Source organism: Salmo salar, chromosome 20, assembly GCF_965601325.2.
Source record: "Salmo salar chromosome 20, fSalSal1, whole genome shotgun sequence".
Classification (NCBI taxonomy): domain Eukaryota; kingdom Metazoa; phylum Chordata; class Actinopteri; order Salmoniformes; family Salmonidae; genus Salmo; species Salmo salar.
Genome location: NC_138310.1, coordinates 24018237 through 24036959, shown reverse-complemented (window position 1 = coordinate 24036959; position 18723 = coordinate 24018237). Strand labels below are relative to the sequence as shown.

The following is an 18723-nucleotide window of genomic DNA, read 5'->3' as shown; positions in this document are numbered from 1 at the left end:
CTCGTCAATAGCTATTGAACCAAGCGTGCCATGACTATGAAGATGGTATATTCTGAATCAGATAGAGAAAAATCGGTCTGAGGCACTGCATCTCGTGCAAGAGGCGTCACTGCAGTCCCATAGGCCTTCGCACAATTGGCCCAGCATCGTCCGGGTTTGGCCGGGGTAGACCGTCATTGTAAATAAGAATTTGTTCTTAACTGACTTGCCTAGTTAAATAAAGGTTAAATCAAAATTTGATTTTTGATTTAAATAATACGATTTCGGATTTCAATCTTCAATAGCTCTTAGACAAATCGTGCCATGAAGATGAAAACGATATATTCTGAATCTGGGGAGGATGGACAAAAACTTTGTATTATTATTATTATTGCAATATCATACAATTTTAAGCGGTATTTATACTAGTCATGGCACGCTTTGTGTAAGAGCTATTGAAAATTGAAAGGAAAAAAAATAAAGGATTTTTGTCCATCCTCCCCGATTCAAAATATATCATATTCATAGTCATGGCACGTTTGTGTAAGAGCTATTGAAGAATGAAATCCAAAATCTTACTATATATATTATTTTTTTTAAGTGTGGATTTTCCTCCATCCACCCCTGATTCAGAACACACCATCTTCATAGTTATGGCATGCTTGGTTTAATAGCTATTGGCGAAAGAATATCCACAGAATATCCAATATAAAACAAAATTGACCTCGGTATGAAACATAAATGAATGCACTATTTTTTTTAAATGAAACCTTTTCAAAAGTGCTTCCCTCTTAATCAATTATTTTTTCTAGCTTTGGTTATGTTACTCTGACCTTTGCTTTCGCTGCTTTCGCTGCCTAGAAAAGTAATAACAAGTAATAATATATACACAATGAGTAAGGATAACTTGGCTTCAGTACCGAGTCATTGTGCAGGGGTACAAGGTAATTGAGATAAATATGTACATATAACTAGTGACAAGGCAACAGGATAGATAATAAACAGTAGCAACTGCGTATTGTATGTGATGAGTCAAAAGAGTTAGTGCACAAAGGGTAAATGCAGATAGTTCAGGTAGCTATTTGGTTAACTAACTATTTAGCAGTCTTATGGCTTGGGTTTAGAAGCTGTTTAGGGTCTTGTTGGTTCCAGACTTGGAGCATCGGTAATGCTTAACATGCGGTAGCAGAGAGAACAGTCTATGACTTGGGTGGCTGGAGTCTTTGACCATTTTTAGGGCCTTCCTCTGACACCGCCTGGTATATAGAGGTCCTGGATGGCAGGGAGCTTAGCCCCAGGGATGTACTAGGCTGTACGCACTACCATATGTAGCGCCTTGTGGTTGGATGCCAAGCATTTGCCATACCAAGTGGTGATGCAGCCAGTCAAGATGCTCTCAATGGTGCAGCTGTAGAACGTTTTGAGGAAATAGTGTCCCCCTCCACGTCACAATGGAATTCGGTGAACTTTTAGCGTCCGTTGCTATATCAACAGTGTGATGACCTAATGATTAGAATTTTGGAGATCATAACAGCCAAAATGACGTTCTTTTCATCATCGCTACGCAAACCTTGCTGGTTTCCGCTCCAATTTCGCTGTTTTAACAAGTTTTGTTTAGGTAATAAAATGAAACATTAATTTGAACTACTTTTGGGTACATTGTTTACATTTACATTTACATTTACAGTCATTTAGCAGACGCTCTTATCCAGAGCGACTTACAAATTGGTGCATTCACCTTATAATATCCAGTGGAACAACCACATTACAATAGTGCATCTAAATCTTTTAAGGGGGGGTTAGAAGGATTACTTTATCCTATCCCAGGTATTCCTTAAAGAGGTGGGGTTTCAGGTGTCTCCGGAAGGTGGTGATTGACTCCGCTGTCCTGGCGTCGTGAGGGAGCTTGTTCCACCATTGGGGTGCCAGAACAGCGAACAGTTTTGACTGGGCTGAGCGGGAACTGTGCTTCCTCAGAGGTAGGGAGGCGAGCAGGCCAGAGGTGGATGAACGCAGTGCCCTTTTTTTGGTGTAGGGCCTGATCAGAGCCTGAAGGTACGGAGGTGCCGTTCCCTTCACAGCTCCATAGGCAAGCACCATGGTCTTGTAGCGGATGCGAGCTTCGACTGGAAGCCAGTGGAGAGAGCGGAAATTTAGGGTTGTGGGCGGAGCAGTTGCCGTACCAGGCGGTGATTGTGCATCTGTAAAAGTTTGTGAGTGTTTTTGGTGACAAGCCAAATTTCTTCAGCCTCCTGAGGTTGAAGAGGCGCTGCTGCTGTATTGTTAACATTACAACATGAAATCCATGTCTTAAGCATTGCTACGTTTTGGAAATGGCAAAGATCTGCTTGATACAGTTGAAAGACAAGGTAAAGGATTTCACCTATTTCTCCTTGGCCCTGGATGAGAGCAGTGATGCATGTGACACATCGCAGTTGTTGATATTCTTACGAGGCATAACCCCAGACTTTGAAATGACAGAGGAGCTTGCTTCAGTGCAGTCAATGAAGAGCACAACCACAGGGAAAGATTTATTGGAAGAGGTTAATACATTTGTGGCAAAGCTGGGACTGAGTTTTTTAAAGTTATCCAGTGTGACCACTGATGGGTGCCCAAACTTAACAGGAAAAAACGTTGGCCATTTGAAAAAGATACAAGATCAAATAGCTGAGCTGAACCCAGATCAGAAAATTATTTCCCTGCATTGCATTATTCACCAGGAGGTGTTCTGTAAATGTGTTCTGAAAATGAGCCATGCTGTGGATACAGTCACTAAAGTGGTACACTTCATAAGAGCAAAATCTTTAAACCACAGGCAGTTTGTCTCACTGTTGGAAGAGACAGAGACAGGTCATGCAGATCTCCCCTACCACACAAACGTGAGATGGCTGGATTTGGGGAAGGTGCTTAAAAGGGTGTGGGACCTGAAGTCGGAGATTGCTGAGTTTTTGCAAATGAAAGGAAAATATGTGGATTTCCCTCAACTGCAAGATAAAGAATAGTTGGCTGATTTTGCCTTCACTGTGGACAACATGGTCCTTATGATTGAACTGGATTCCAAACTACAAGGGAAGGGCCTTTTTGCACGTCAGATGTACAGCTTTGTCAAAGCCTTCAAAGGAAAATTACTCCTCCTGACCCGCCAAGTAGAAGCCAACAATCTCACCCGCCTTCCGACACTACTAGTCTGTTCCCTATCAGACGACCAGCGGGAGAAGTAGACATCGCTGGTGCGTGCTTTGAACGGTGAGTTTTCTCTTTGTTTTGAGGACTTCTAAGTGTTGGAAAATGACATGTTGTTGGTTTCCTCTCCTTTCACCTTCAATGTGGATAACGCTTCCACTGACCTGCAACTTGAGCTTATCGATCTTCAGTCTGCTGCAGTGATTGGATAACTATACAAAACAATGTCACTGACAAGGTTCTATGCATCTCTTGATGAACAAAACTTTCCAAAGATTAGGAGTAAAGCTCAGAAGATGTTTGTACTGTTTGGGGAACAGACATTTTCAGTGATGAAATATAACAAGTCAAGGCACAGATCATCTCTTACTGACTTTCACCTCTCAGCAATCCTGCGCATAGCGACATCAGAAACTATACTTGACTTCACTGCTGTAGTCAATGCCCATCAGAGACTTCAGTCCTCACATTGATTGAGTAGTTTAAATGTAATGTTGAGCTCTCTCTTTCTTGTGTTTTTGTTCATACCCTTTAACAAGAGTTCTGTCCGTGGTGTTGAATGCACAGTGTACTTTCCCTCCGTGTAGTTCATTGCATGTTTAATAATGAAAATACCTACCAAAAGGAGAACATGGATTTGGTTTATTTCTGTGCAAATTAAAAAAGTAAGATAAGTAGGATGTCTGGAGGTGATTTACAGCATATATATACAGTTGAAGTCGGAAGTTTACATACACCTTAGCCAAATACATTTAAACTCAGTTTCTCACAATTCCTGACATTTAATTCTAGTAAAAACCCCTGTCTTAGGTCAGTTAGGATCACCACTTTATTTTAAGAATGTGAAATGTCAGAATAATAGGAGAGTGATTTATTTCAGCTTTTATTTCTTTCATCACATTCCCAGTGGGTCAGAAATTTACATACACTCAATTAGTATTTGGTAGCATTGCCTATAAATTGTATAACTTGGGTCAAACGTTTCGGGTAGCCTTCCAAAAGCTTCCACAATAAGTTGGGTGTATTTTGGCCCATTCCTCCTGTCAGAGCTGGTGTAACTGAGTCAGGTTTGTAGGCCTCCTTGCTCGCACACACTTTTTCAGTTCTGCCCACAAATTTTCTACAGGGTTGAGGTCAGGGCTTTGTGATGGCCACTCCAATACCATGACTGTGTTGTCCTTAACCTGTTTAGGATAGGGGGCAGTATTTTCACGGCCGGATAAAAAACGTACCCGATTTAATCTGGTTATTACTCCTGCCCAGAAACTAGAATATGCATATAATTGTTTGATTTGGATAGATAACACCCTAAAGTTTCTAAAACTGTTTGAATGGTGTCTGTGAGTATAACAGAACTCATATGGCAGGCCAAAACCTGAGAAGATTCTATACAGGAAGTGCCCTCTCTGACCATTTCTTGGCCTTCTATAGCCTCTTTATTGAAAACAGAGGATCTCTGCTGTAACGTGACATTTTCTAAGGCTCCCATAGGCTCTCAGAAGGCGCCAGAACGGGGAATGATGACTCTGCAGTCCCTGGGCGAAAAACAGTAGGGCATTTGGAAAGTGGTCGATCTGAGAACAATGACACGGGCCGCGCGTGCATGTGAAGAGTCCATTTTACATTTTCAGTGTTTGAACGAAAACAAGGTCTCCCGGTCGGAATATTATCGCTATTTTACGAGAAATCGCATTAAAAATTGATTTTAAACAGCGTTTGACATGCTTCGAAGTACGGTAATGGAATATTTTGAATTTTTTTGTCACGATACGCACCGGCGCGTCACCCTTCGGATAGTGTCTTGAACGCAAGAACAAACGCAGCTACTTGGATATAACTATGGATTATTTGGAACCAAAACAACATTGGGTGTTGAAGTAGAAGTCCTGGGAGTGCATTCTGACGAAGAACAGCAAAGGTAATCCAATTTTTCTTATAGTAAATCTGAGTTTGGTGAGTGCTAAACTTGGTGGGTGTCAAAATAGCTAGCCATGATGGCCGGGCTATCTACTCAGAATATTGCAAAATGTGCTTTCACCGAAAAGCTATTTTAAAATCGGACACCGCGATTGCATAAAGGAGTTCTGTATCTATATTTCTTAAAATAATTATGTTTTTTGTGAACGTTTATCGTGAGTAATTTAGTAAATTCACCGGAAGTTTCGGTGGGTATGCTAGTTCTGAACGTCACATGCGAATGTAAAAAGCTGGTTTTTGATATAAATATGAACTTGATTGAACAAAACATGCATGTATTGTATAACATAATGCCCTAGGAGTGTCATCTGATGAAGATCATCAAAGGTTAGTGCTGCATTTAGCTGTGGTTTTGGTTTTTGTGACATTATATGCTAGCTTGAAAAATGGGTGTCTGATTATTTCTGGCTGGGTACTCTCCTGACATAATCTAATGTTTTGCTTTCGTTGTAAAGCCTTTTTGAAATCGGACAATGTGGTTAGATAAAGGAGAGGCTTGTCTTTAAAATGGTGTAAAATAGTCATATGTTTGAAAAATGGAAGTTTTTGGATTTTTGAGGAGTTTGTAATTCGCGCCACGCTCTACCATTGGATATTGGCGAGGCGTTCCGCTAGCGGAACATCTAGATGTAATTAAGCCATTTTGCCACAACTTTGGAAGTGTGCTTTGGGTCATTGTCCATTTGGATGACCCATTTGCGACCAAGCTTTAACTTCCTGACTGATGTCTTGAGATGTTGCTTCAATATATCTTCATAATTTTCCTTCCTCATCATGCCATCTAGCAAAGCACCCACACAACATGATGTTGCCACCCCTGTGCTTCACGGTTGGGATGGTGTTCTTCAGCTTGCAAGCGACCCCCCTTTTTCCTCCAAACATAACGATGGTAATTATGGCCAAACAGTTCTATTTTTGTTTCATCGGACCAGAGGACATTCATCCAAAAAGTACGATCTTTGTCCTCATGTGCAGTTGCAAACCGTAGTCTGTTTTTTTATGGCGGTTTTGGAGCAGTGGCTTCTTACTTGAGGAGCGGCCTATCAGGTTATGTCGATATAGGACCCGTTTTACTGTGGATATAGATACTTTTGTACCTGTTTCCTCCAGTATCTTCACAAGGTTGATTTGCCCTTTTCGCACCAAAGTACGTTCGTTTCTAGGAGACGGAACACGTCACCTTCCTGAGCGGTATGACGGCTGCGTGGTCCAATGGTGTTTATACTTGCGTACTATGTTTGTACAGATGAACGTGGTACCTTCAGGCATTTGGAAATTGCTCCCAAGGATGAACCAGACTTGTGGTCTACAATAGTTTTTCTGAGGTGTTGGCTGATTTCTTTTGATTTTCCCATGATGTCAAGCAAAGAGGCACTGAGTTTGAAGGTAGGCCTTGAAATACATCCATAGGTACACCTCCAATTGACTCAAATTATGTCAATTAGCCTATCAGAAGCTTCTAAAGCCATGACATAATTTTCTTGAATTTTTCAAGCTGTTTAAAGGCACAGTCAACTTAGTGTATTTAAACTTCTGACCCACTGGAATTGTGATACAGTGAATTATAAGTGAAATAATCTGTCTGTAAACAATTGTTGGAAAAAAATACTTGTGTCATGTACAAAGTAAATGTCCTAACCGACTTACCAAAACTATAGTTTGTTAACAAAGAAATTGTGGAGTTTTAATAACTCCAACCTAAGTGTATTTAAACTTCCGACTTCAACTGTGTGTGTGTGTGTGTGTGTGTGTGTATATATATATGTATATAAATAATTTGGCCCTCTATGGAAAATAATTGCCCAGGTCTGGTATAGAGTTTTTTTGTTGCTAATGTCGACTTAAAAATCCGAAGCATAAAGCAGATTGGTGTTGAATTTATTAACTGAATTGTCATGTCCATGCCATGGCAATCAGTCTGCACAATTAGTTATCACAAATTATTTTATTAAGGATATACACCTACTGTACACTTGGAGACCTGTGATACAAAAATTGTCTTACAGGTAACACTTATTGTTCTTAGAATCAATGGTGTTCAAGAAACGGGTTACAATTTCCTTGATAACTCGTTTTCCTTGTTAATGGTTTCCAACATAACGTTGGTATAATTTCACTAAAGAGCAAGAACATTTCTGTATTGTAATTCTATTCGCAGAATGCCTTGTTAAACATGTGCCTGGTAACAAATTGGCACTGTAAACTTGACTGAACACAGTTGGGTGACAATGGATAAGTCTGCCCTCCTTTCTCATCGGTACAGTTAGACATTTTAGTAGTAATATTGGGGACGAAGTGATATTCCTCATCGGCTTTTCTCAGCAATGGAGACAGGTCATCAGCCAGAACCACCTGTGAAAAAGGAGCACAAATTATGCAAAAAGGTTAACATGAGTGGAAACATAACACTGATGATCAATGTACAACTAACGATAAGTGCACAAGTCACAATTCGATTAGTTTTTTTTATTGTTCACAATAACTGTATGCTTGGGTTTAATGCATGTTGTCACAACCAACCATTAATTCACTAAATCTACCCAAGTATGGTCTTATTGTAGTTCAATTAGGTGTTTGTTATAGCACTGGTAGGGACGACAATTTACACACTGCTGCCCTTCAGCGCCAAGAATGAGGACCACTGAACTAGTGCACACTTTGGGAGGAAGGGTAAAGAATCAGGACCAAGCCGACCCACTACCCCTAAACCGAAGTATGCATTCATATAATCCTCCTCATGGGCTTGAAAAGGAATGAACTGGTAGTGTAAGGAATATGGCAGAAATCCCCCCAACCATGGTGGTAGCAATCCATTGCCTTAAATCCACAAAGGGGGTTAACAAGTGCAGATCATTGGAAGAAGATGGTTAAGGGCACCAAGTAATTTTTCAGCCCTAGCTTCCCATGGGAGAGCATCCTCACCTGGCTGATGGAGGGTAGCTTGGTCAGTAGCATCTTGTCACGTCCTGACCAGCAGATGGAGCTGTTGTTGTAGTTTTGGGGTCAGGACGTGGCAGTCTTGTGTGTGTGATTGTTCTGTGTTGGTCTTGTGACTCCTGATCAGGAACAGCTGGGGATCGTTGTTCCTGATTGGGAGTCATATATGTAGGAGTATGTTTGTCACTTGGTTTTGTGGGTAGTTGTTTTTGCACTGCGTGTTGTGTGCCTGCAAAACTGTTCCTGTCGTATATATTGTTTGAATTGTTAAGTGGATGCTCTACTCCTTTATTTTAATTAAAGATGAGTATTCACATACCTGCTGCGCCTTGGTCCATTTCTACAGAAGACAGCCGTTACACATCTGGAAGGCAGGAGGGGGCCGTCTGCTGGAGCAGCTGCTGGGGTTGCCTGCAGACAGCAATGACGTTAGTCAGCTGAACCACTAGAAGGCAGGAGGGGGCCGTCTGCTGGAGCAGCTGCTGGGGTTGTCTGCAGACAGCAATGACGTTAGTCAGCTGAACCACTGGAAGGCAGGAGGGGGCCGTGTGCTGGAGCAGCTGCTGGGGTTGTCTGCAGACAGCAATGACGTTAGTCAGCTGAACCACTCCCTTGTCATAGTTTCCTAAGGGTTGGAACACAAAATAGATTAGTTGAAAGGCACAATGTCAGGTCTGGACTGGAGCAAATACGCTAATATAGGAAAGGCTTTTCCTCTCAAAAATATTGTTGTACCTTTCAGAGTCAGACAACAGGAACTCAGGAGAATCAGATTGATTCCAGTCCATATCATAGATAATCAGCCCCCTTACAGAGTCTCTGGTACTGTCCCGTGCGGTTCTAATAAAACTACTATAGCGTTGACAATTGACAATATTTACTACTGTATGCAAACAGAAACAAACAAAATGTCACTTACAATAACTCACAAGAACTCAGTGGTGGAGGATAGGATTACAATAAGAATCTAATTCAATAATTTTAACTCTACCGTGAACCCTACCATGCTGTAGAAAGTATTACTTCAATTGGAATAATGCTGTAGACTTAGAAATGGTTGAGAGAGCACACAATAGCTACGTCCCACTTCTCCACCCTTCTCCTGAAGTGTGCACTTACACATTGTTCATCGTGGATTTAAAAGCATAGAATAGGTGTGTAAGCATTAGCAGGAGGGAGTTTCCAGCATTGCTAAATCCATGAAAGAAAGTGTGCACACTTTGGGAGAAGGGTGAAGAATCGGAATGCAACTCACGCAGTAACATGACTTTTAGGTCAAACTCATATTGGTACTGCCCATGAGGAGAATCAGTGCAAAGTAATGACTTGTAATGACTTGCAACCATAGAGTTAGATACTATAGACATCTACCTCTCTATGCTTGCAACCTCCACCTATCTATCCAAGTAGTAGTTGGCCTACCTAATATAGGATACCTACTTGTATCAGCTGGTACAGATGAACTCCATGAGGAGGGGAGGCAGAAGGACAAATGAACCCTGCAGCCAGAGAGTCCTCAATGTACCCTTCCATGGTCTTGGTCTCCAGACCAGACAGGGAATAAAGCCGCCCCCAAGGTGGTGTAGTCCCCCGGGAGGAGGTCAATGGCGCAGTTGTAGAGTTGATTTTTAGTTTTACCTTTATTTAACTAGGCAAGTCAGTTAAGAACAAATTCTTATTTATAATGACAGCCTAGGAACAGTGGGTTAACCGCCTTGTTCAGGGGCAGAACAACAGATTTGAACCTTGTCAGCTCGGGGATTCGATATTGCAACCTTTCAGTTACTAGTTCAACACTCTAACCACTAGGCTACGCTGCCACCCAAGGAAGAGATGTGGCTCGGACCTTGTTGAAAACCTCCCGAAGGTCCTGGTACTCCGCGGGAATGGCTGAGAGATCTGAGGCTTTTCCCAAGCCCGCAGGAGGATGTCCATGGGCAGGCTGCGCTGCCTTGAGACAATGCGCGTGATAGAACAGGCTCCAACCCAGAATAGAACCCATAGCCCAGTTGATCAGGGGGTTTTGCCTCTGGAGCCATTACAATCCCAAAACCATGTGTACATGAGGAAATTCAATGAGCAGAAACTGCATGGACTCACTGTGGTTACCTGACACTCGCAGGTTGATGGGAACTGTACTGGGAGTGACCCTGCCAATAGAGAGTCCATCCAATGCTCTGGCGTCCATGGGAATGGAGAGGGGTTGTGTGGAGATGCCCAGCTCCGACACTAGGGTCGCGTCCATAAAGCTCCCGTCCATAAAGCTCCCGTTGGCCAATGAGCACCTGGAGATATTTAGTCCGGTCACCCCACAGCAGGATAGCATGGGGAGGAATACGAGTAATGGGAGATGGGAGACTCCCTGTATGGCCCACCAGCATACTCATACCTACTGATGAGCCTGGTCTTTTAATGGACAGGTGGATATGTAATGTTCTGAAGTACCACAACACAGACAACTTTCGGAGCTCAGTCTGCGTAAACGTACCTCAGGTGACAATCTGGCCCTGTTCAGTTGCATGGGCTCCGGAGGAGGCTAGTCGACAGAGAACTCAGGTGACATCGGATTCTCTCAGAAATGCAGGCATCTGGGACTTCCGGGATTCTTCAGAGGCAAGGGGGAACCCGTGGACGAGCACGTGTGGCCGGAAACCTCCTCTCCCTGCTGCATTCCCGTAACCGCCCATCGATCCTTATGGTCAAGGCTATGAGGGAGTCGAGGTCCATGGGCAGCTCCCGGGCTGTGAGTTCATCTTTAATTACCTCCGATAATCCGTGAAGGAAGGTGTCGAACATGGACTCCGGGTTCCAGGCACTCTCGGTGGCCAACTTGTGAAAATCTACAGCGTAGTTTGATTTGTTCCAACAATGCATTGAAGGCATGGTCATGGCATTCTGCCAAGGTATGGAGTCCCTCCACAAGCTTATGAAGTAACTCCTTGTGTCTTCCAATGTGGCTCCTTGAAGGGGGACAGCGTTGCGGACCTGGTTCAGTCATGGCCAGTTCGTACTATTACGACTCAGGATATGACCCAGATGCAAACACAGGAGGCGGATAGTTCGATTCTCAGAATATTTATTATAACAAAGGGGCAGGCAGAGGTTCGTAATCCAAGGTAGAGTCAATCAGGGAAAGAACGGCAGGCAGTGTCAGGACAGGCAGAAAGGTCAGAACCAGGAAGACTAGAAAACTAAAACTTGAGAAACGGAAAACACGCTGGTAAGACCTGACAAAACAAGATGAACTTGCAAAAGACAAACAGAAAACGCAGGTATAAATACACAGGGGATAATAGGGAAAAAATAAGAGACAAGCACAAGACAGGTGAAACAGATCTATCTACACTGAACAAAAATATAAACCCAAAATGTAAAGTGTTGGTTTCATGAGCTGAAATAAAAGATCCCAGATATTTTCCATACACAGACAAAACATATTTCTGTCACGTCCTGACCAGTAAAGGGGTTATTTGTTATTGTAGTTTGATCAGGACGTGGCAGGGGGGTGTTTGTTTTATGTGGTTCGGGGTTTGTTGGGATATGTGTTTATGTAGAGGGGTGTTTGTTTAGAGTATTCCGGGGTTTTTGGTTATGTTCTATGTTTTGTATTTCTAGGCTCTGTCCATGTTGTGTATTTCTTTGTTGGCCTGGCTCTCAATCAGGAACAGCTGTACATCGTTGTTGCTGATTGGGAGTCATACTTATGTAGCCCTGTTTTCACCTGTCCTTTGTGGGAAGTTGTTTTTGCATTGCTGTGTGTAGCCTGCAAGACTGTTTGTCGTTCGTTCGTTTTCTTGTTTTGTTATTTAGTGTTCAATAAAAGTTTAATATGAGCACTCAACCCGCTGCGCCTTGGTCTACTCCATACGACGACCGTTACAATTTCTCTCAAATGATGTACACATTTGTTTACATCCCTGTTAGTGAGCATATCTCCTTTGCCAAGATAATCCATCCACCTGACAGCTGTTGCATATCAAGAATGTGATTAAACAGCATGATCATTACACAGGTGCACATTGTGCTGGGGACAATAAATCGCTACTAAAATATGCAGTTTTGTCACACAACATTATGCCACAGATGTCTCAAGTTTTGTGGCAGAGTACAATTGGCATGCTAACTGCTGGAATGTCTACCAGAGCGATTGCCAGAGAATGTAATTTTAATTTCTCTACCATAAGCCGCCTCCAACGTCATTTTTGAGAATTTGGCCGTTCTTCCAACTGGCCTCACAACCACAGACCACATGTAACCCCGCCAGCCCAGGACAGACCTCCACATTCGGCTTCTTCACCTGCGGGATCGTCTGAGACCAGCCAATCGGACAGCTGATGAAACTGTGGGTTTGCACAACCAAAGAATTTATGCATTATCTGACTGCAGTTTGGGGTTGTAATCAACTTCAGTGGCAAATGCTCACCTTCAATGGCCACTGATGCTGGAGAAGTGTGCTCTTCATGGATGAATCCCAGTTTCAACCCTACCAGGGAAGCGGTTTGCTGATGTCAATGTTGTGAACAGAGGGCCCAATGGTGGCAGTGGGGTTATGGTATGGGCAGGCATAAGCTACGGACAATGAACACGATTGCATTTTATCGATGGCAATTTGAATGCACAGAGATACCGTGACAAGATCCTGAGGCCCATTGTCGTGCCATTCATCTGACGACATAACATCATGTTTCAACATGATAATGCGTGGCCCCATGTCGCAAGGATCTGTACACAATTCCTGAAAGCTGAAAATGTCCCAGTTATTCCATGGCCTGCAAACTCACCAGACATGTCACCCATTGAGCATGTTTGGGATGCTCTGGATCGGCGTGTACGACATTGTGTTCCAGTTCCTGCCAATATCCAGAAACTTCACACAGCCATTGAAGAGGAGTGGGACAACATTCCACAGTCAACAGCCTGATCAACTCTAAGCGAAAGAGATGTGTCGCACTCCATGAGGCAAATGGTGGTCACACCAGATACTGACTGATTTTGTGATCCACGCCCCTACCTTTTTTTAAGTATATGTGACCAACAAATGCATATCTGTATTCAGTCATGTGAAATCCATAGATTATGGCCTAATGAATTTATTTCAATTGACAGATTTCTTTGAACTGTAACTCAGTAAAATCTTTGAAATTGTTGCATATATTTGTGTTCAGTGTAATAGAACTGAGAGGGTTTTCTTTAATGGAAGCCTCTCTAAAGTCAAACATGTAGGGTGTGGTGTACCACAGGGCAGCTCTCTAGGCCCTCTGCCACTGGCAGGTAATTTATGCTGATGATTCCGCAACCACAGCAAATGAAGTCACTGAAACCCTTAACAAGGTGTTACAGTCAGTTTTGATATGGGTGGCCAGTAATAAACTATTTTGTACAAATAATTCCCTAAGCTCTAGACCTCAGCTGAATTTGGTAATGAATGGCGTGGCTGTTGAACAGGTTGAGGAGACTAAATTAATTGGTGTTACCTTAGACTGTAAACTGTCATGGTCAAAACATATAGATGCTATGGTTGTAAAGATGGGGAGAGGTCTTCCCATAATAAAGAGGTGCTCTGCTTTTTTGACACCACACTCCAAAAAGCAAGTCCCGCAGGCTCCAGTTTTGTCTTGTCTTGATTATTGTCCAGTCATGTGGCCTAGTGCTGCATAGAAAAACCTAGTTGAAACTAACCTGTCTCATGACGGTCTAAACCCAGCTCACGTTCCCTATTAGAGTTATAATATAAATACTATGCATGCCAGTCTGTCTTCGCTAAGAGTTTGAGAGATTGACTGCATCACTTCTTTTTATAAGAAACATTCATGTGCAAAAAATGCTAAATTCTTTGCATAGTCAATTTACACACAGCTTTGACACACACTTACCTCATCTGACTGGACACCAGAGGTCTTTTCACAGTCCTCAAATCCAGAACAAATTCAAGAAAGTGTACAGTGTGTGTATATATAGTGCCATTATTGCATGGAACTCCCATCCATCTCATATTGCTCAAATGAATTTTAAAAGCACATACCGTTTTGATGAGTTTGATGTGATTTTTGATTGCATTTGCATTGACATCAGAGTGGTTAGAGGGACAATAGAGCCCCGAGTACCAGGCCATTAGGACCTGATGGAGGGACAATAGAGCCCCGAGTACCAGGTCATTAGCGGCCTGATGAGAATTAGATAGTTGGGTACTACTAAAATACGTCGAGAGTGCATAAAATGAGATTACTGTGATTCATTGGTCACATAGAATTTTACTGCAGTCATGACTCATGACAGCCAGTGTGGCAGTAATAATGTCACAGCAACAGCCCTAGTCACAGGATTAACACACACACACACACACACACACACAGGTCAGTAACTCCACCACCACCCAAGTCTCTCATAGCTGGTTCTTCTCTCACAGCTGGTATCTCAGCCCTCCACCACCACACACACAGTTTGCACAGACTCACCAATGCCGAGGACTTAACAGGTCCAGTCGAGCTCCCAGTTCGTCTGGTGTTGCTCCTGGTGAAGGGTATGTGGTCGTCAATCACATCTGCTTCACATCTGCGTCTGACAATGCTGGCTCGCCGGGTCAGTGGCTAGATGGTTGGGGTGAAGACCACAGAAAGTCGGGTTACTCATTCTAGGATCTGGCTACTCATTCTAGGATGCAAGAGGTGTCAGGGAGAGGCTCAGGTTGGCTGTCCTCTTATAAAAGGAATGCCAACCTGCCAGGCAATACAAATAATATAAAAGATGTTGTGTCTTTAGGCCAGACATTAAGCATACAACAAAATACACTTTTCGTAATTCAGACTAAGGTACTAAAACTCATACATTGAACAAGACTTAGTCTTGTCAACGAATGACAAGTTGAGGGCTTGAAAGGCAAGTTTCCCTACATAAATGATATTAAATGAATGCAACAGATTGAAAGTGGACCTCTGCTATGGAGATAGAATGTTTCATGAAGATTGGCTAAACGCGCTGTCACTGTAGAAAGTCATGCACACAAGATTCTACAACCTGGGCTTGCCTATTCTTTCGGTGAAGCTTCATATTCTAGTGACTCGTAAAAAATACAGGCAGCAGCTGGCAGGACTTCCACCCCTCATACTGGCTGTGGCTCTGCCTGGTGTGTGTGTTCCAAGGATCATCAGCTGAAATTATAAAGGATGGCAGAAACAATATTTACAATACACTTCTAATTCGTTTTTCAACCAAATGCCCTATCATCACTTTTGATATAAAGCAGTACGCTGGGGTTAGGAAATCCCTCTAAAAGGCAGACAGACTGCAAGAGAGACAGTAAGAGATTTTTTTGAAAGTACCTGAGAGTTTGAGTCAAATCAGTGAGGTGATGTGTAGTCTAGAGGTGGCCAGGGCCACATTGTGAACATATTTCTACCCAGTGTGGAATAAAATTTGGAAAAAAAGAAAAAGCCTGCACAGTGTGGATGCACTGAAAGCAGATACATTAATTTAAGTTAATATGAATAGCAATAAAATACAGAGGACCCAATGTAGACAGAAGAGTCACATCCAGCTCACATGTAAGTATTATGTGTAAATGCACTTATTGGGATCTGAGAGTTCTCATCGGTATATTCAAAATTAAGTAAGAAACGTAGACATAATACATAGCCTAAGCATACCTGTAGACAGCTGTTGGTCAGTTGATATACTGACATGAATGCAGACAGTCACTCACTGGCCTCCTTGATGTAAAGTGTATTGAAAACTTTGTTTTCTGTTAGGCTGGTCCTGACTGCCTTCTTCGCTACACTTTGTGCTGGATTGTGTACACACACACACACACACACACACACACACACAATCACATGTTTTGGTATATTTTAACTTTGTTCAGAGGACAGAAGGATCATTTGACCTTTAGAGTTCAAAGTTTCAATGAACTTGCCCAGTGCAGTAATTTATAATTAAATGTCCTTGTGTGGAAAGAAAAGCCAGAGTAGGCCTACTTGATTATCCAAAATTGTGTAATTCTGTAATGGCAGTTAGAAAATACATTACTATACATTCATTAGTTGCATTGACACAAGGTTTTTAAATAATAATAATGTGCCAGAGGCTGCATCACACCCAAATCTGTGCACTCATCTATAAATAAGCTTTGCTATTGTTAACAGTAAACCCCCTTGGGAAGGACTAATTAGTTATTGACTTTCATGAACACATTGGTGTTACTGTGTGTTTTTGGCTACTATAACCCTAAACATAACATTGCTTAAAACAATGGTATTGCATATGTTAATTGACATTGCTTAAAACCTGTTGAGGACAGACGTTCCGCTAGCCAACATCCAATGGAACATCAGGGCGCGAAATACAAAACATCAACAATCTAATAATTTCAATTACACCATTTTAAAGATACACTTCTTACTGTAACCACATTGTCCAATTTCAAAAAGGCTTTACAGCGAAAGCAAAACATTAGATTATGTTAGGACAGTACATAGACAAACAATAACCACACAGCCATTTTCCAAGCAAGGAGATGTCACAGAAACCCAAAATACTGCTAAAATTAAGCACTAACCTTTGACGATCTTCATCAGATGACACTCCTAGGACATCATGTTACACAATACATGTATGTTTTGTTCGATCAAGTTCATATTTATATTCAAAAACCCCATTTTACATTGGCGCGTGATGTTCAGAAAATTTATTCCCACCAAAACTTCCGGTGAATGAGCACATCAATTTACAAAAATACTCATCATAAACGTTGACAAAATATATAACAATTATTTAAAGAATTATAGATACACTACTCCTTGGTGCAACCGCTGTGTCAGATTTCCAAATAACTTTACGGAGAAAGCACATTGTTCAATATTCTGAGTACATAGCTCAACCATCAATGCAAGCTATACAGCTACCCGCCAAGTTCTGGCATCAACAAAACTCTGAATTAGTGTTATAAATCATTCCTTACCTTTGCTGATCTTCGGTGGAATGCACTCCAAAGACTCCTACTTCCACAAGAAATGTTATTTTTGTTCGAAATACTCCATATTTATGTCCAAATACCTCCGTTTTGTTCGTGTGTTCACTACATCACTATCCAAAGGCATAATGCGCGAGCATAAATCGAGACACGAAAAGTCAAAATGTTCCATTACCGTTCGTAGAAACATGTCTAACGTTGTTTACAATCAATCTTTAGGGTATTTTTAATGTAAAAATGCGATAATATTCCAACCGGACAATAGCGTATTCATTCCAGAAGAAAAAGAAGGAACGGCGAGCTCGCGCATAACCAAGCCCTTTGTCCATAGGCAGTCCACTCATTGACTGAGCTACTATTCTCTGCCCAGTAACAGGAGAAGGAGGGAAAAAAATCAAAAGGCTGTTGACAGCCAATGGAAGCCTTAGGAAGTGTAACGTGACCCCACAGACACTGTAGTTTCGATAGGGATTCAAAAGAAGAACTACAATTCTCAGATTTCCCACTTCCTGGTTGGATTTTTCTCCGTTTTTTGCCTGCCATATGAGTTCTGTTATACTCACAGACATCATTCAAACAGTTTTAGAAATTTCAGAGTGTTTTCTTTCCAAATCTACTAATAATATGCATATTCTAGTTTCTGGGCCCGAGTAGTAGGCAGTTTAATGTGGGTACCGTAATTTCCGGACTATTAAGCGCACCTGAATATAAGCCGCACCCACTGAATTAAATGTTTTATTTATTTTGAACATAAATAAGCCGCACATGTCTATAAGCCGCAGGTGCCTGCCGGTACATTGAAACAAATAAACTTTACACAGGCTTTAACGAAACACGGCTTGTAACAAAAATAAATAGGCTTTAACGAAAAATAAAACATTTGCAGTAAGCTTTAGTTGTCTTTTTGCACTGAGTCAATTCCTCGCGCTGCTGTTTCCAACGTCTTATCATCGACTCATTAAGACCAAGCTCCCGTGCAGCAGCTCTATTTCCTTTTCCAACAGCCAGATCAATCGTCTTCAACTTGAAAGCTGCATCATATGCATTTCTCCGTGTCTTTGCCATGATGAGGGTGACAAAATGACTACCGTAATCAGAATGATGGGAAGTTTGAGAGCGCTCGATTTAATCTAAACAGTAAACAAAAAAGTTATTTGACCTTAACCCGTTTGGCAATTTCATTGGTCTAATGAAAGCTTCATGCCGCCAAAAAAACGGAGCACGTCACAGAATGTGGTTTTTTTGGGGAAAAAAAATTGAAAGCGGGAAAAATCCATATATTAGCCGCGTCATTGTTTAAGCCGCGAGGTTCAAAGCCTGGGAAAAAAGTTGCGGCTTATAGTCCGGAATTTACGGTACGTTTTTCATCCGGCCGTGAAAATACTGCCCCCTATCCTCAACAGGTTTAAGTGAATAAGTACAGAGATTTGGTCATCTAAATCACCTGAAATCATGTGATTCTAACCATTGTAATGTGTTATCTATTCCACTAGATGAGGCTGCTGCGTTACTATTTTCTTCACTGCTATATAAGCTGCTCTTTTGTTATCAAAATAACAATGTGTAATTAATTTACTGTAACACGTTTCTCGCATAAACATGTTTATAGACTAACAGTACAAGTCAAACTAGGTCAAGTCAAACTCAACCCTATAACTACTAACTCATGATGTGATGAGACC

General features: G+C 41.8%; 1 long non-coding RNA gene and 1 pseudogene across 2 annotated transcripts; one reads left to right on the top strand and one right to left on the bottom strand.

Moving 5' to 3' along the window:
* The first annotated feature begins 2483 nt into the window (after positions 1 to 2483).
* On the top strand, positions 2484 to 3257 carry LOC145862471 (general transcription factor II-I repeat domain-containing protein 2A-like; annotated as a pseudogene).
* Positions 3258 to 7001: 3744 nt separating this feature from the next.
* LOC106579859 (uncharacterized) lies at positions 7002 to 15869 on the bottom strand. Of its 2 annotated transcripts, none has more exons than XR_014381822.1 (5): positions 15720 to 15869; positions 14532 to 15224; positions 8396 to 8701; positions 8062 to 8225; positions 7002 to 7491 (listed from the first exon to the last, which is right to left on the bottom strand). It is a non-coding gene; the product is annotated as an uncharacterized LOC106579859 (long non-coding RNA). The 2 variants fall into 2 exon arrangements; XR_014381823.1 differs by having other exon boundaries at positions 8396 to 8649.
* Between the last annotated feature and the right edge of the window lie 2854 nt (positions 15870 to 18723).